Source organism: Mustela lutreola, chromosome 1 (assembly GCF_030435805.1).
Source record: "Mustela lutreola isolate mMusLut2 chromosome 1, mMusLut2.pri, whole genome shotgun sequence".
Classification (NCBI taxonomy): domain Eukaryota; kingdom Metazoa; phylum Chordata; class Mammalia; order Carnivora; family Mustelidae; genus Mustela; species Mustela lutreola.
In genome coordinates this window covers 133,265,631-133,285,630 of record NC_081290.1, presented here as the reverse complement: position 1 = coordinate 133,285,630, position 20,000 = coordinate 133,265,631, and positions in this window count along the sequence as shown.

Below are 20,000 nucleotides of genomic sequence, written 5' to 3'. Positions count from 1 at the left end.
AATAAATAGACCTTAGCCCTGTCCCTCTAATCCAGTTTCTTTGATAACAAACTCATACTTTGATCTTTATTCAATCTTACAGAAGAAAGAGACGAGATAAAAGGACACATTCAATCTTCAATATTTTTCAGTAAAAATAGAAAAAAATTGGAAACAGGTGAACAAAGGAGAGAAAAAAAGTTTTTTATAATTGTTGTTCATTGTAAATACAGAAGTATAATGTGTTGCTTAAACACCATTTTTCTACTTTTTTCCCCAATGTCAAGCAACCATAAATATATTTTCATCATCATTAACAGTCATACTGTTAAGTAATAGGTCATATCACAACTTGTTGTATTAATTAAGGAAAGCTCTCATATGTTTTGTTAGGCAGAATAATCATCTCAGGAAAGATGCTCTAATTCCTAGACCTTATGAATATGTTACTTTATATAACAAAGGGGATTTTGCAGACAAGCTTAAGTCAAGAATATTGAGATAAAGAGACTATCCCAGGTTATCCAGTTGGGCTCAGTGTAGTCACAGGGTCCTATTAGTGAAAGAGGGAGGCAGGAAGTTCAGAGTCATAGAAGGAGATGTGGTGATGGAAGCATTGTCAGAGTGGTGCAGTACCACAGGCCAAGCAATGTAGGCAGACTCTATAAGCTGGAACACAGGAGGAGCACAGCCCTGCTGACATTTTTATTTTAGTCAGTGAAACCCATTTTTTTGATTTCTGACCTCTAGAATTATAAGATAATAAATTTTAATTTTTTTTGATTCTAAACTTGTGGTGTATTTTACAGTAGCAACTATGGCCTATTAATACACTCCAAATTTTGTATCTGTATGTACTTATGGTCTTACTTTACTAAAAAATCAGAATGACTTAGAAAGTTAGAGAACAGGGTCTACATAAATATGTAAATCAGTAATAGTTCATTGATAATGTATTGCTCTGCAAACTGAATAGGCTCTGGAATGACCCAAATCTACGTTTGAAGATAACTTTCTTCACATACCAGCCATGTGACCTTAGGGAAGTCATTTGAGCCACAGTTTCCTCACCTTGAAGTAGGAAGAGTTCTAATTATATGATGTTGACATTGGAAAGAATGGAAATGCTATCCATAAAGTGCATAGAAAAGTAATGGGCACATAGTAGGTGTCCAGTTACCTTTAGCTTTTGTTCCATAAATTTTTCTTTTCCTAAAATTCAGGTCACATTTAAGTATGAAAAGTTAGAGAATTATTAAATATATTAAAATGTTGCTTGGTTTATATATTAGTAGTTCACTTATAAAGTCTAAGAAAAACAGCAGAAAACAGAAGGCTACTCTATTTCAAAAATTCCATGAGATGATGAGCAGCTGCTGAAACTGGAGGAAGAAAGTATAACATAGAAGACAAAGGAAGAAAAAGTGTTGGGGAAAGAAGGACTGAAACACCAGTAAGACTTTCCTGTTAATATAAAACAACTAGAATGGCCTGAATATGAATGGTTCTGATGAGCTAGAAAAATAAATGACTTGCATGGTAAAGACAGGTATTACAAAGAGCTGGTCAAAACAGTTGGAACTTTAAATCAATTCATTTTTTTCCTCATGGTTTATCTTCAAGGTTAGGAAATAAAAGAATACATCATCAGAGATTATAGGGATGGAAGCAAGGAAGTAGGGGTAAAACAGTCAGAATAGTAATAGCGGTATCAAATCATTACATTTTAAGTCTGGAACCATAGGGAAACAAATTACAAATTTTAATTATGTAGTTGGGCTGGAAAGAGCCTTTAAGTTTGATCCTGAAAATGATGCAGAGGCAAAGTGATGATATCATGAACTTTATGTTCCCTGCAATTGCAAGGACAGATTGAGGGGATTAAGTAGAAATAGACAATATTTGATTGGCACCATTAGAATATTCAAGCGTACCTGAAAGACGAAAGGTCTGTAATTTCTTGACACATCCTAAGCAATTGTCTAGGAATCCATAACACAAGGTCTAAGTAAATATTATTCTATTTTTTTTCACCTAATAGCCACTTTATGTCATTTGCTATGTAGTAGACTCCCATTAGGTACCTATGTGCCTACTACCCACTTCTAGAATTTATCTTTTTCCTCTTTCAGCTGTATGATAGCAACTATATTTGTTGTGCATCTGAACCTTTGGCCATAGCTATTTTGGGGAAAGACATTTGGCTTAAGAGGAGCAAATTGGTTTCTATATTTGTAAATATGGATTGCAAAAAGCAGTCAGAGGGATATGGGATCATGTCACATTGATTGCATAAACAAAAGAAGCTGAAACAGAGGGAGAGGCAGAAGAAAAAGAAAGGGAGAGCTGCTTGGAAGCAAAGAAAAATGAAGCATATCAGTAGAAAGAGGTTGAAATTAAGTATAATAAAGACTTCCTGAGCAGTCCCAGTTTCAGTTCTATGCTAAAGCCCTGTTTCATCCCCTTCCTTACACTCTGTAAAGTACTTGGAACTTTGAACCCTTCTGGGAAATCTTTCTTTTTCTATTAGTTACCTGCAACAGTGAATACCAACATTCACTATTTGATTTATTGTTCCACAGACATTTATGGAGTTCTCATGTTGTTAAGTACCTTGCTGTTGCTGGGGACACAGATACTTCCCTTCAATGGGTACAAGCACTATGAAAGGAAAATAAAGACCTCTTGGGAATGATGTATGGAAGACATTAATTTATAGAATTCAGAGAGCATGGTCTATATTTGTGGCTAATCAGAAACTGAAGAAGAAACAATACTCCCATTTTCTTAGGTATTATCCAATTAGTGGATGATTATTCTGATGTTATGGTTTGGCATACAAGAGAAAAGGGCATGTCTAATTTGTACTCCAGAGGCAACAATGAAAAGGACAACTTGGAGTAATCAATCACTAATAACATGTTACTTTTCAAGGGATATTGAGCACCACTGAACAGCAGGTGCTAATTAAAAAAGAGAAAGGGAGGGAGAGTTTCAACAGTCTATAGGAATAATGGTGTGTGTAAAAGAATAGTGCAGGACAAGACTAGAATATCGAGAGCTTTCTGTACTCTGTTTTAATAGACATGAATTTCAGTCTTTAAGCAATGCAAACTTGTAAAAAATAACCATAGAGTAAAAATGTCTAAGGCCAGTTAGGTCAGGATTTCTTAGGCAATTCAAGCTTTAGCTTTTTGCTTAGAAGTTTCACATTTTTTCCTGGTCCCAGTAATGAGACCAATCACTTCTACTTACTGTTCTGTGTTTCTCAGTCATATTCTCTGGGGACTATTTTCAAAAAAGGAAGGAGAACAGATAATGACAGGATCCAGCTGCTTAATCAATAGAAGGAAGGCCTTCAAGGCATTGTCTTTGTCAAACCTTGAGGAATCTAATACACAATCTCTGAAATAACTCTAATTAGATACTAGACTTCAAAGGAGCTGTGCTGTTTAACTTTATCAATTTTTAGCAACTATTCCTTACTGTATAAAAATGGGGTAAAGTTTATAAGCTCTTTAAGTAAAACCTAGAAGGGGAGGGATTTACACAACATTGGGGAGGAATGGGAGGACCAGACCAAATTAGATTTATAAACCAAAAGAAAAATGAAAGAACAGCAATATGTATGAATGAACCCAATAGCCAAAAATAGGTCAAGTGATATAACTTTCAACAACACTGAAGGATAGAGAAACTTTGGATGATTCTCCAAATGTGTGAATTCTTGGTTTTAACTTAAGCTTCTAAAGTATAAATATGACTTGATCATCTTCTGTCTTCAAAAAGATCATGTTGGCTTATTCAAGACTTTCAGAAAGAGTTAAATTGCTAGCTTTAGGTATTTCTTTATTACTTAGTTATCTTTTTTTGAAATTTTGCTTGCAACTCTATGCACACTTTGTCAGCTAAATGCATCTTCACTTCCCCTTAATTTCAACAAGTTGGATGAACTTCCTGGGAAAAATATTTTTATACATTTGAAAATTAGGTCATAGAATTCATTTTTACTGGATTCATGATGGTAGGAGCTCAGTCAATTCAACCAGGCATCTCAAGCAGAGTATGTAGCATGCTGCTCTCAAGTGAGAGTTAAGATAGTAAAACCATTTATTGTATCTGTAATATTTCCATGATCTTCCATTTATTGTAATCTGTAATATTTCTATAAATTGAACATTAGAATCATTTTGAAAGCCATCTTTTAGTCTTTTAAGGTTATGGGCCACATTGGTTGTCAGGGCATCTGAAAGTTCCTAGCAACAGTGGCAATATCTGTGGTGCTAACAGCAAACCGAGTCACATAGTTTAGGAATTTCTCTTAACATCCGAGATCCAAACGGAGGTGTCAACTTGGAAATTGTGTTTATGAGTCTAGAGCTCTCAGATGACATCTTAGCTGAAAGTAAAAATTTTGAATCAGTGGGCTGTAGATAGCCTCTAAATTGATAAAGTTACTGAGGGAACAATTAGACTGAATTAGACAGAAGAGGGAGTAGAGCAATTTCTGCACATTCTAATATTTGGAAATTGTGTAGGAGAAGAGTCAATAGGAAGAATTTTATTTCTTTTATTTTTATTTTTTTAAGACTTGTTTATTTATTGGAGAGAGAGATATATATATAGAGTGCACATAGGGGAGCAGAAGGAGAGGGAGAGAAACTGAAGCAGACTCCCTGCTGAGCAGGGAGCCTGATATGGGACTTGATCTCATGACCCTGAGATCATGACTTGAGGCAAAGTCAAGAGTTAGACACTCAACAAACTGAGTCACCCCAGCCCCCCAAAGTGAAGAATTTTAAAAGAGCTTTCAGTGAGGTTAGATAAATGTATTGTATTAGTAGATAGCATAGGGAATATTTCAAGAAGGAGGGAATGGTCACATTTATCTAGTGCTGCAGAGGTACAGAAAGCTGATAAAATAAAATATCCATGAAAATAATAAAAGGAGGTCATTATTGAATTCATGATAAGGAAAAGGACAAGCTCCAGATTATAGTCTATTGGAAAATGAATATGAAGTGAAGGACCAAAGCCTGTATGGTCAGGGGAGAGGAAAAATATGGGTATAGACAAAGAGAGATGAAAATTTTGTTTGCTTGTTTGTCTTGGTTTGTTTTCAGATTGGATAAACATGATTGTGAATTGATGGAAATAATTTAGTAGAAAGGGAGAAGAGAATAGGTAAAGGTGAGGAAAGGAAAAGAAATGTTTAGTAGATAGGAAGGGAACAGAGATAAGAGCATAAGATCATGAATTTGAGATACTTCCATTTTAACAGATGCAAATATATATTGACAATGTTAGACTTTATGAGTTCTATGCTCCTAAAAAACAATGATGGTTAAACATTCCCCCTACTCTTCTTGTTTCAAAAGTTGAGGTTTACTACAGGAAACCACTTTCTACATATGACTTAATTACTAATAATGTCCCCCTTGTTTACCTATAATAAGGTCAGACAAAAACATTTTAAATTCCCATTCTTTGCCTCACAAAGGCTTAGCTGAATTGTTTGTTCAATTTTCTGATCAGCTGAAAAAAGAAAAATTCTTTTCAATTGACATGATCAAATTTGCTTCTCTATCTACTTTCTCCAGGTCCCTGATCTTTGACTTATCTTCAACCTATCCTAGCATACAATTTCTCCTTAATGGCCCCTCCTGAGGATCAGCTGACCAAAAGAGAAGACATTTTCTGATCAACTGTCTCATTACAATTATATCATCCTTTTGCTCACACTCAGTTCTTTCACACCTTATCTCTAGCCTTTATGAAAGAAATTTCTTTTCTGTCTGACATCTTAGAGACTTGCAGTTTTCATGGTCTGAGTATTTTTCCTATTACAATAGATCCCACTGCCTTTATTTCAATAGCTCTTTTGAATAAAGTCTCTCTTTACCTGTCAGATTTGTTTTTTATTTGACAGTGTAAGAGATGAATAATGATACAAAAAGCTTATAGATTTAGTGTATGGACATAATTAAATTTCTGTCTGACAATTTTTATTTTCTTAAGGAAGTGATGATCAATTGAGTTTCAGAAGATATGAGTAGATGAGAAGATATTGGAAGTATGAGAAGAGAGGATGCCATGTGAAACACACAATTTTTGAGAATGAAAATTGAGCTCACTAAGGAAATGTAGTAGGATTACAGGGTAAATATGATTTGTCATTTATAATTTGTGATCATAAGTTTAAACAAGTCAACTAGCTTATTGGCATGATATTCCCTATTAATGTTTAACTCTCTGGATGCTAATAATAATACAGAATAAAGTAGGACTCAAGACTTTTTAAAAAAATCTTATTAGGGTGGTATTCACATTAATGAGTTTATAGCACTAATCTCATACTAATCTCCTGAAATAAGATGTTCTCTGTACTGGTCTTTGTTCAGACTGTTTTTGTTTGTTTTGTTTTGCTTTAAGATTTTATTTATATATCTATCAGAGAGAGAGCACAAGCAGGGCAAGCTGGAGAGAGAGAAGCCGACTTCCAGCTGAGCAAGGGAGCTCAATGTGGGACTCAATCCCAGGACACTGGGATCATGACCTGAGCCAAAGGCAAATGCTTAGCTGACTGAGCCACCCAGGCATCCCTGTTCAGACTGTTTTATATAAATATATATTCCTAAAAAATATATTTTTCCAAATAGTTCCTCCTTACCTACTAATGATGTATAAGTTTCATGCATACATTTTTTCAGTCTGTTTACAAGAATCTTAATTAATAAAATGTTTCAAAAAACTTACTAATCCCCAAATTTATTATTTGTCTACTGTTTCTTTGGCAATTACAAGGGAATAGCTTTATTTTGCCTCAAAGCTTAGTTTAATGAAAGAATGTATTATTTTGACTTCCTTTTAAAATAAATCTTTCTTTTACATTTTGCTAGAACTTTAGTCATAAATGGCAGTAATTAAAAAAGAAAAAAATCAAATTTTGTTTTTGAAAAGGGCTGGAAGTTTCTTTAGCATGGTTGTATCAAGACTTGGGATTATAGTTGACTATGGGAATCTTAATCACTTAAAAGTAATTGTATTCTAAGCCTAATGACTTCAGAAAGTTCTTTAGGATGAGATAGAGCTGTTTGGAGATGAAAACTATTCAGCTTTCATTTAGATTGAATAGGTATAGAAGCCCAATGGAATATAGAGATGGTTACCAACTTAAACAAATAGCCAAATCTGAATGGTATAAGAGAAAAAATAAATAAATGAATAAATAAATATATAAACAAACTTAACAATATAAATGAAAATGTGTTTTAGATGTCTCTATTATTTTTAAATTATGTGTAATTAACGTAATGTAAGAACCTAAAGAAATCCAAGGAAAGGCTGCTCACTAAGAAATAAAACAATCTTATTTTATATTTACAAATAAACCGCAGATAGGATGTAATTTATATTACTCTTAGCTATTTTTTTAATGACAAAATAAGTAAGGAGGGAAAAAGAACTCTATTTTTAGGTAAATTTTGATTAGTTCTAAATACAACTAAAATAACCTTAATATGTTAGAAATAAATTTTTTTCCCAAAGGTTTTATTTATTTATTTGAGAGAGAGACAGTGAGAGAGAGCATGAGCGAGGAGAAGGTCAGAGGGAGAAGCGGACTCCCCATGGAGCTGGGAGCCCAATGTGGGACTCGATCCCGGGACTCCGGGATCATGACCTGAGCTGAAGGCAGTCGTCCAACCAACTGAGCCACCCAGGTGCCCTAGAAATAAATTTTTTATGTAAGTTTTAAGGTATTATGAAAGTATCAATATAGATATTTATTTAAAATTGTTTCATATTAAAAACAATATTTTTAGCTGATAAAAATATTACCCACAAAACCAGCTAAAAGAGATGAAACATGTAACACACTATTCCAACTTGAATTAAATATCTTTAAAGCATACAATTGCAGATATTGAAAAACTTAGAATAAAAATGAAAAAAGTGAAGATGGCAGAAGAGTAGGAGACTGAAATATCATCAGGTCCCTGGACTTCAGCTAGATAGTTATCAAACCATTCTGAACACCTCCAAACTCAACAGGAGATAGAAGAGAAGAAGAGTAGCAATTCTAGGAACAGAAAATTAACCACCTTCCAGAAGGTAGGCCATGCTGGAGACATGAATCCAAAACAATGGAACAATAGACAGTGAGGGGAGGGGCTGGCTCCTGGCAAGTGGTAGAGTGGCAGAGCACAAAATTAGAACTTTTAGAAGTCAGCCCCACTGAGGGATGTCACTTTAGAGGCTAAGCAGGGGGTGAAGCCCTTGTGGGGACAGTGTGGTCTCAGGATCCATGGGGTCACAGAAAGACTGGGGGTGTCTGAGTGTGGCAGAACTGGCAGGTATTGGAGTGGGAAAGCTAGCTACAGACACAGAACTGGAGCTGAGGAGTGAGCTCAAAGCTCAGGGTCACCTTAAACCATGATCTGAGTCACAATCAGACCACTGCTCTTCAAGCAGGGACCGCATAAGTGGCAGATCTAGGGAGACCAACCTTCTCCCTTTGGGAGGAACAGTGCAGGAATACACTGAAGGAATCAGCTAGGTTTGGAGACTCCAAATGGGGCCATGCACTAGAGATAGAAAAGCTCAGTCACAGACTGGTGAGCACAGAGTGCAGTCGGACACCAGTGAGAGAGGACAGATTGACTTCTTTTCTTTGAGGGCGCACTGAAGAGTGGGGCCGCAAGCTCTTGGCTCCTCCAGGCTAGAGTTTGGGAGTCTGCCATTTTCATTCCTGTCCTCCAAAGATGTATGGAAAGTGTTCAGGGACCAAAAGATACCAAGAGTGAACCCGAGCATATCACTTAGCCTGGCCTTTGGCAAGGCTGGTGCAATTCCATCTCAGGCAAAGACATTTGAGAATCACTGCAAGAAGCCCCTCACCCAGAAGAGCAATGAGACATCCAGCCAAGACCAAGTTCCCTAATCAATGAGAACTGTGGAACTCCAGAGCTAGGGGAAAGCAACACATTGGAATTCATGGCTTTTTTCCCATGATCCTTTAGTTTCTCAAAGTTAATTTTTTTTAATTTTATTTTTTCTTATTTTCTAATTTTTTAACTTTTCCTCTTTCCTATTTTAATGTTTTTTAAACTATTTTTATCTTATCAATACCTTTTTAAAAAAGTCTTTTAAAATTTTCATTGTTACAGTCATATTTTGTACCTCCATTGTATTTAACCTTATTTTTTGTATACATGTAGTTTTTTTTCTTTAAATTTTGAGATACAAGTCATCTAATAGATCAAAATATACACTAAATCTAGTGCATGGCTTTGTTCTAGTCTCCAGCCTGAGCACATTCTCTCCTCTTTTTCCAATGAACTTTTTATCTTACCACTTTATGTGGTAAGGCAAAGAATCTGTACTCAGAACACTATAAAGTACTTATGAATGAAATTGAGGAAGACACAAAGAAATGGAAAAACGTTCTATGCTCATGGATTGGAAGAACAAATATTGTGAAAACGTCTATGTTACCTAGAGCAATCTACACATTTAATGCAATCAGTAGCAAAATACCATCCATTTTTTTCAAAGAAATGGAAAAAATAATCCTAAAATTTATATGGAACCAGAATAGGCCCCCAAAAGCCAGAGGAATGTTGAAAAAGAAAGCCAAAGTTGGCAATATCACAATTCCAGACTTCACACTCTTTTACAAAGCTGTCATTAACAAGACAGTATGGTACTGGCAAACAACAACAACAACAACAACAACAACAACAAACCCAACCAGACACATAAATCAATGGAACAGAATACAGAACCTGGAAATGGACCCCCAACTCTTGGTTAACTAATCTTTGACAAAGCAGGAAAGAATGTCCAATGGAAAAAAGACAATCTCTTCAACAAATGGTGTTGGGAAAATTGGACAGCCACATGTAGAAGACTGAAACTGGACCATTTCCTTGCACCACGTACAAAAATAAACTCAAAATGAATGAAAGACCTCAATGTGAAACAGGGATCCATCAAAATCCTTGAGGAAAACATAGGCAGCAAACTCTTTGACCTTAACCACAGCAATTTCTTCCTAGAAACATCACCAAAGGCAAGGGAAGCAAGGGCAAAAATGAACTACTGGGACCTCATCAAGATCAAAAGCTTTTTCACAGCAAAGGAAACAGTCCACAAGCCCAATAAACAACTGACAGAATTGGGAGAAGAAATTTGCAAATGACATAAAGGGCTAATATCCTAAATCTATAAAGAACTTCTCAAACTCAATTCCCAAAGAACAAATAATCCAATCAATAAATGGGCAGAAGACATGAACAGACATTTCTGCAAAGAAAACATCCAGATGGCCAACAGACACATGAAAAAGTGCTCCACATCCCTTGGTATCAGGGAAATACAAATCAAAACCACAATGAGATGATACGACCTCACACCAGTCAGAATGGCTAAAATTGACAAGACAGGAAATGACAGATATTGATGAGGATGCAGAGAAAGGGGATCCCTCCTACACTTGGTAGGAATGCAAGCTGGTGCAGCCACTCTGGAAAACAGCAAGGAGGTTCCTCAAAAAGTTGAGAATAGAGCTACCCTATGACCCAGCAATCACACTACTGGGTATTTACCCTAAAGATAAAAATGTAGTGATCTGAAGGGGCACGTGAACCTGAGTGTTTATAGCAAAAGCAATTAAGTCTTGTCATTTGCAATGATGTGGATGAAATTAGAAGGTATTATGCTGAGCAAAATAAGTCAATCAGAGAAAGACAATTACTATATGATCTCTCTGATATGAGGAACTTGAGAGGCAGGGTGGGGAGTTGTGGCGGGTAGGGAAGGAAAAATGAAACAAGATGGGATTGGGAGGCAGAAAAACCACGAGACTCTTAATCTCACGAAATAAACTGAGAGTTGCTGAGGGGTGGGAGGGTAGGGAGAGGGTGGCTGGCTTATGGACATTGGGGAGGGTATGAGCTATGGTGAGTGCTATGAAATGTGTAAGTCCAATGATTCACATACCTGTACCCCTGGGACACATAATACATTGTATGTTAATAAAAAAAGAAGGTAAGTGGTGGTTGTGACAGCAAAAATATTTGTATAAAACTTACTCACCATTTTTAAAAAATAAAAAAAAAAACAAGAGTAAACACAGCTGAAAAAATGAAGAGATTAAATAATTTCAGAAGCAAATACCAAAGTACAAGGTGACAAAAGTAAAATTTATTTGATGTTAAGTACCATAAGAGTCCTTGAAAACAGAATTAAGATAGCTAAGAACAAAACCAAAATGAAGGAAAAGATAAAAACTACTTAATGATAAAGTGATATATGTAAAAGATTTTCAATGAAATGAAAATGTATCTACAATTGGGAGTCCCTCAGGAAGCAAACAAAACTGATGTTGTAAGCTATAACTTGGGAACAGTTTTTAGAAATAAAACAAGACCTAAATCTACATGCTATTAAGGTCTATCATGTACCTGCAAAAACTGACCTGGAAGATCAAGTTTGAGATGTAAAGTAGTAAGCCTTTTGAACTTTAAGTATATAAAAAATACATTCTTTAGGCATCTAAGAATAGGTGTGTGTACAACACTTTGCATACATTTACCTACTTTTTTTTTTTTTGGTAGTTTCAAGCCTTTATTTAAATTCTAGTTAGTTAACATAGAGTGTAGTATTAGTTTCATGAGTAGAATTTAATGATTCATCACTTACATACAACACCTAGTGCTCATAACAATTGCCTTCCTTAATCCCTATTACCTATTTAACCCATCCCTCTTCCACCTCCTCTCCAGCAACCCTCAGTTTGTTCTCTCTCTGACTGACTTGTTTTGCTTACCATAATACAGTCTAGTTCCATTCATGTTGTTGCAAATGGCAGGATTTCATTCTTTCTGAGGGCTAAGTAATATTCCACTGTATATATATGGCACCTCTTCTTTATTCACTCGTCAGTCAGTGGACATCTGGACTCTTTCCTTAATTTGGTTATTGTGGACAATGCTGTTATAAACACTGGGGTTCATGTGCCTCTTTGATTCAATATTTCTGTATCCTTTGCATAAATACCTAGTATTGCAATTGCTGGATTGTAGGGTAGTTCTAGTTTTGACTTCTTGAAGAAACTCCATACTATTTTCCAGACTAACTGCACCAGTTTGCATTCCCACCACCAACATAAAATGTTTCCCCCTTGTTCTGTTCCTTTTTCATGTATCTGTGATGTTGAGCACATTTTCAAGTGTCTGTTGGCCATCTGTTGTCTTCTTTGGAAAAATGTCTGTTTATGTCTTCTGCCCATTTCCTAGATTATTTGTTTTTTGGGTGTTGAGTTTGATAAATTCTTTATAAATTTTGGATACTAACTCTTTATCATATATGTCATTTACAAATATATTTTCTCATTCCAAAGGTTGCTTTTTAGTTTTGTTAATTGTTTCCTTTGCTGTGAAGATTTTTACCTTGATGAAGTCCCAGTAGTTTATTTTTACCTTTGTTTCCCTTGCCTCCACAGACATGCTTAGTAAGCAGCTGCTACAACCAGGTCAAAAAGGTTGTTGCCTCTACAATTTTGATTCCTATCTCACATTTAGGTCTTTCATCCATTTTGAATTTGTTTTTGTGTATGTTGTAAGAAAATGGTCCAGTTTCATTCTTCTGCATGTTGTTGTCCAGTTTTCTCAGCACCATCTGTTGAAGAGACTGTCTTTTTCTCCATTGGATATACTTTCCTGCTTTGTTAAAGATTAATCAACCATATAGTTGTGAGTCCATTTCTAGATTTTCTATTCTGCACCATTAATCTATGTGTCTGTTTTGTGCCAGTACCATACTTTTTCAATCACTGCAACGGTCACTTCCAGATTGAAGTCTGGAATTGTGATGCTTCTAGCTATGCTTTTCTTTTTAGATTGCTTTGGCTATTCAGGGTCTTTTGTGGTTCCAAACAGATTTGGGGGTTGTTTATTCTAGCTCTGCAAAAAAATGCTGGTTATATTTTGAGGGCATTGTATTGAATGTATAGATTGCTTTGGTTAGTATAGACATTTTAACAATATTTGTTCTTTTAGTCCATGAGCATGGAATTTTTTTTCCATTTCTTTGTGTCATCTTCAATTTCTTTCATAAGTGTTCTATAGTTATAGAGTACCAATCTTTTCCTCTTTAGTTAGGTTTATTCCTAGGTATCTGATGGTTTTTGGTGCAATTGTATATGGGACCTATTCCCTGATTTCTCTTTCTGCTGCTTTATATTGATGTATAGAAGTGCAGCAGATTTCTGTATGTTGAGTTTCTATCGGCAACTTTACTGAATTCATGTATCAGTTTTAGCAATTTTTTGATGGAGTATTTCAGGTTTTCTACATAGAGTGTGAGGTCATCTGGAAATAGTAAAAGTTTGACTTCTTCCTTGCCAATTTGGATCACTTTTATTTCTTCTTTGTTGTCTGATTATTGAGGTTAGAACCTCAATAATATGTTAAGTAACAGTGGTGAGAGTGGACATCCCTGTCAGGTTCCTGACCTTAGGGGTAAATCTCTAAGCTTTTTCCCATTGAGAATGATATTTGCTGTGGGTTTTTTGTATATGGCTTATTATATTAAGGTGTCTTCCCTCTATCCCTATACTGTGGAGAGTTTTAATCAAGAAAGGATGCTGTACTTTGTCAAATGCTTTTTCTGCATCGATTGAGAGGATCATATGGTTCTTTTCTTTTCTTTTCTTTTATTAGTGTGATGTATCACATTGATTAATTTGTGAATGTTGAACCACCTTGCAGCCCAGGAATAAATCCCACTTGGTCATGGTAATATTTCTAATGTACTGTTAGATCCTATTGGCTAGTATCTTGGTGAGAATTTTTGCATCCATGTTCAAGGATAGTGGTCTATAATTCTCCTTTATGATAGAGTCTTTGGTTTGGGGATCAAGGTAAAGCTGGCCTCACAGAACAAGTTTGGAAGTTTTCCTTCCATTTCTATTTTTTGAACTAGCTCCAGAAGAATAGGTATTAGTTGTTCTTTAAGTGTTTAGTAGAACTCACCTGGGAAGCCACTGGGACCTGGGCTCTTGTTTGTTGAGAGATGTTTGATTACTGCTTCAATTTCCTTGCTGGTCATGGGTCTAGTCAGGTTTTCTATTTCTCCTTATTCCAGTTTTGGTAGTTTATACATCTCTAGGAGTGCATCTGTTTCTTCCAGAATGCCTAATTTGTTGGCATACAATTTCTCATAATGTGTTCTTATAACTGTTTGTATTTCTTTGGTCTTGGTTCTTATCTTTCCTCTTTCATTCATGGTTTTATTTATTTGAGTCCTTTTTCGTTTTGGTAAGTCTGACTAGAGGTTTATGAATCTTATTCATTCAAAGAAGCAGCTCCTGGTTTCATTGATCTTTTCTACTGTTTTGTTTTGTTTTGGTTTCTATATCATTTATTTCTGCTTTATTATTTCTCTTCTGCTGGATGTAGGCTTTATTTGCTGTTTGTTTTACAATTCCTTTAGGTGTAAGGTGTATTTGAGACTTTTCTTGCTTCTTGAGGAAGGCTTGTATTGCTATATACTTCCCTCTTAGGACTGTCTTTGGCTCATCCCAAAGGGTTTGAACAGTGTTTCATTTTCATTTGCTTTTATGTACTACTTTTTTTTTTTTAAATTCTTCTTTAATTTCCTGGTTGACCCATTCATTCTTTAATAAGATATCCTTTAAGCACCATGTTATTTGTGGTCCTTTGAAATTCCTTCCTATGGTTGACTTCATATTTCATAGCTATATTCTGCTCTCTTATGCCTGCTTTTGTTGCATCCCCAAAGTTTCAGCTTTTGGGTTTTATTTTCATTTGCTTCCATGTGTTTTTTAATTTCTTCCTTAACTTCCTAGCTGATCCATTCATTCTTTAGTAAGATGTTCTTTAACCTCCTAATATTTGTGGTCTTTCTGAACTTTTCTTGTGGCTGACGTCAAATTTCATAGCATTGTGGTTTGATTATATGCACGTTAGATCTCAATCTTTTTATACTTCTTGATTTGTGACCCAGCATGTGATCTATTCTGGAGAATGTTCCATGTGCACTCAAGAATGTGTATTCTGTTGCTTAGCATGAACTGTTCTGAATATACCTGTTAAGTCTATCTGGCTCATTGTGCCATTCAAAGCAATTATTTCATATTGATTATCTGCTTAGATGAACTGTCCATTAATGTAAGTAGGGGGTTTAAATCCCCTACTATTATTGTGCTATTATCAATGAGTTTCTTTATGGTTGTTATTGTTTTATATATTTGGGCATTCCCAAGTTTGGGCATAAATATTTAAAATTGTTATATCCTGTTGGATAGACCTCTTTTTTTTCCTTCTTTTTTTATTATGTTCATTTAGCCACTGTATAATACCTAATTAGGTTTTGATGTAGTGTTCGATGATTCATTAGGTAAATATAACACCCAGTGCTCATCATAGCACATGCCCTCCTCAATACCCATCACGCTGTTACCCCCTCCCCCAACACTCCTCCCTTCTTAATCCCTCAAATTGTTTCCATGGTCCATAGTCTCTCATGGTTCATCTTTCTCTTTGATTTCTCCCCCTTTGGATTTCCCTCCCTTCCTACAGTCCTCCATGCTATGTTCCACATATGTGGAACATATGTGTTCCACATATGTGTTCCACTCATATGTTCCACATATGAGTGAAACAATAGAAAATTGTCTTTCTCTGCTTGACTTAACATATTCCCCTCCAGTTCCATCCATGTTGATGCAAATGGTATGTATTCATTTTTTTCTGATGGCTGAATTATTTTCCATTGTATTTATGTACCACATCTTCTCTATCCACTCATCTGTTGAAGGGCATCTTGGCCCTTTCCACAGTTTGGCTATTGTAGACATTGCTGCTCTGAGTAGTGGGATGCATGTCCCCCTTCTTTTCACTACATCTGTATTTTTGGCGTAAATACTTAGTAGTGCAGTTGCTGGGTCGTAGGGTAGCTATCTTCTAAATATCTTGAGGAACCTCCATACTGCTTTCCAGAGTGGCTGTACTAGCTTGCATTCCCACCAACAGTGTAAGAGGGGTCCCCTTTCTCCACATCCTTGCCAACACTTGTTTCCTGTTTTGTTTATTTTGGCCATTCTAACTTGTATAAAGTGGTATCTCATTGGGGTTTTGATTTGTATTTCTCTGATGGCTAGTGAGGTTGAGCATTTTTTCATGTATCTGTTAGCCATTTGTATGTCTTCTTTGGAGAAGTATCTGCTCATGTCTTCTGCCCATTTTTTGGCTGGGTTATTAGTTTTTTGAGTATTAAGTTTGAGGAGTTCTTTAAATATCTTGGATACTAGTCCTTTATCTGTAATATCATTTGCAAATATCTTCTCCCATTTTGTAGGCTGTCTCTTAGTTTTGTTGACTGTTTTCTTTGTTGTGCAGAAGTTTTTATCTTGATGAAGTCCTGAGAGTTCATTTTTATTTTTGTTTCACTTGCTTTTGGAGTTGTGTCTTAAAAGAAGTTATTGTGGCTGATGTCAATAGACCCCCCCTTTTTATGATATAATGAACTTCTTCATCTCTTGTTATAGTCTTTAGTTTAAAATCTAGTTTGTCTGATATAATTATTGCTTTCTTTTGATTTCCATTGACATGAAAAATATTTCTCTGTCCCCTCACTTTCAATCTGGAGGTATCTTTAGGTCTAAAATGATTTTCTTATAGGCAGTATATAGATGGGTCTTGTTCTTGTGTGTGTGTGTGTGTGTTTAAGTCCATGCAGACAAATAAATAAATAAATAAATAAATCCATTCGAACACCCTATGTCTTTGATTGGAACACTTAGTCCATTTAAAGTCAGAGTAACTGTTGATAGATACTGATTAATGCCATTTTATTACTTATCTTATCACTGTTTGGGGAGATTTCCTCTGTTCCTTTCCAGTCTTTGTCACTTTTGGTCTTTCTTTCCCACTTGAGGAGTCCCTTAAATATTTCTTGCAAGGCTGGTTTAGTGGTCACTAACTCCTTTTGTTTTTGTGTGCCTGGGAAACTATCTCTCCTTCTATTCTAAAGGATAGCCTTGCTGGATAGAGTATTCTTGGCTGCAGATTTTTCCCATTCACCACATGGACTATATCATACCACTTTCTTCTTGCCTACCGTGTTTCTTTGGAGATATATGCTGCTAACATTATTTGTCTTGCCTTGTTAGGGGCTTCTATTGTCTTGATGTTTTTAGGATTTTTTTCCTTATGTCTATATTTTAAAAATTTAACTATAATATGTTTTGATGTTGACCTTCTTTTGTTGATTTTGATGGGAGTTCTCTCTGCCTTCTGGATTTGGATATCTGTTTCTTTCTCCAGATTAGGGAAATTTTCAGTTATAATTTCCTCAAATAAAACTTCTGCCCTGTAATAGAGCTTGAAATCCGGAATTGTGATGCCACCAACGTTGGCTTTCTTTTTCAATATCCCTTTAGCTATTCGAGGTCTTTTCTGGTTCCATATAAATTTTAGCATTATTTGTTCCATTTCTTTGAAAAAGATGGATGGTACTTTGATAGGAATTGCATTAAATGTGTAGATTGCTTTAGGTAGCATAGACATTTTCACAATATTTATTCTTCCAATCCAGGAACATGGAACATTTTTCCATTTCTTTGTGTCTTCCTCAATTTCTTTCATGAGTACTTTATAGTTTTCTGAGTATAGATTCTGTGTCTCTTTGGTTAGGTTTATTCCTAGGTATCTTATGGTTTTGGATGCAATTGTAAATGGGATTGACTCCTTAATATCTCTTTCTTCTGTCTTGCTGTTGGTGTAGAGAAATGCAACTGATTTCTGTGCATTGATTTTATATCCTGACACTTTACTGAATTCCTGTATAAGTTCTAGCAATTTTGGAGTGGAGTCTTTTGGGTTTTCCACATATAGTATCATATCATCTGCAAAGAGTGATAATTTGACTTCTTCTTTGCCGATTTGGATGCCTTTAATTTCCTTTTGTTGTCTGATTGCTGAGGCTAGGACCTCTAGTACAATGTTGAATAGCAGTGGTGATAATGGACATCCCTGCCGTGTTCCTGACCTTAGCGGAAAAGCTTTCAGTTTTTCTCCATTGAGAATGATATTTGCGGTGGGTTTTTCATAGATGGCTTTGATGATATTGAGGTATGTGCCCTCTATCCCTACACTTTGAAGAGTTTTGATCAGGAAGGGATGCTGTACTTTGTCAAATGCTTTTTCAGCATCTATTGAGAGTATCATATGGTTCTTGTTCTTTCTTTTATTGATGTGTTGTATCACATTGACTGATTTGCGGATGTTGAATCAACCTTGCAGCCCTGGAATAAATCCCACTTGGTCGTGGTGAATGATCTTTTTAATGTACTGTTGAATCCTATTGGCTAGTATTTTGTTGAGTATTTTCGCATCTGTGTTCATCAAGGATATCGGTCTATAGCTCTCTTTTTTGGTGGGATCCTTGTCTGGTTTTGGGATCAAGGTGATGCTGGCCTCATAAAATGAGTTTGGAAGTTTTCCTTCCATTTCTATTTTTTGGAACAGTTTCAGGAGAATAGGAATTAGTTCTTCTTTAAATGTTTGGTAGAATTCCCCCGGGAAGCCGTCTGGCCCTGGGCTTTTGTTTGTTTGGAGATTTTTAATGACTGTTTCAATCTCCTTACTGGTTATGGGTCTGTTCAGGCTTTCTATTTCTTCCTGGTTCAGTTGTGGTAGTTTATATGTTTCTAGGAATGCATCCATTTCTTCCAGATTGTCAAATTTATTGCCGTAGAGTTGCTCATAGTATGTTCTTATAATAGTTTGTATTTCTTTGGTGTTAGTTGTGATCTCTCCTCTTTCATTCATGATTTTATTTATTTGGGTCCTTTCTCTTTTCTTTTTGATAAGTCGGGCCAGGGGTTTATCAATTTTATTAATTCTTTCAAAGAACCAGCTCCTACTTTCGTTGATTTGTTCTATTGTTTTTTTGGTTTCTATTTCATTGATTTCTGCTCTGATCTTTATGATTTCTCTTCTCCTGCTGGGCTTAGGGTTTCTTTCTTGTTCTTTCTCCAGCTCCTTTAGGTGTAGGGTTAGGTTGTGTACCTGAGACCTTTCTTGTTTCTTGAGAAAGGCTTGTACCGCTATATATTTTCCTCTCAGGACTGCCTTTGTTGTATCCCACAGATTTTGAACCGTTGTATTTTCATTATCATTTGTTTCCATGATTTTTTTCAATTCTTCTTTAATTTCCCGGTTGACCCATTCATTCTTTAGAAGGATACTATTTAGTCTCCATGTATTTGCGTTCTTTCCAAACTTCCTTTTGTGGTTGAGTTCTAGCTTTAGAGCATTGTGGTCTGAAAATATGCAGGAAATGATCCCAATCTTTTGATACCGGTTGAGTCCTGATTTAGGACCGAGGATGTGATCTATTCTGGAGAATGTTCCATGTGCACTAGAGAAGAATGTGTATTCTGTTGCTTTGGGATGAAATATTCTGAATATATCCGTGATGTCCATCTGGTCCAGTGTGTCGTTCAAGACAGCATGGTACTGGCACAAAAACAGACACATAGATCAATGGAACAGAATAGAGAGCCCAGAAATAGACCCTCAAATCTATGGTCAACTAATCTTCGACAAAGCAGGAAAGTATGTCCAATGGAAAAAAGACAGCCTCTTCAATAAATGGTGCTGGGAAAATTGGACAGCCACATGCAGAAAAATGAAATTGGACCATTTCCTTACACCACACACAAAAATAGACTCAAAATGGATGAAGGACCTCAATGTGCGAAAGGAATCCATCAAAATCCTTGAGGAGAACATGGGCAGCAACCTCTTCGACCTCTGCCGCAGCAACATCTTCCTAGGAACAACGCAAAAGGCAAGGGAAGCAAAGGAAAAAATGAACTATTGGGATTTCATCAAGATCAAAAGCTTTTGCACAGCAAAGGAAACAGTTAACAAAATCAAAAGACAACTGACAGAATGGGAGAAGATATTTGCAAACGACATATCAGATAA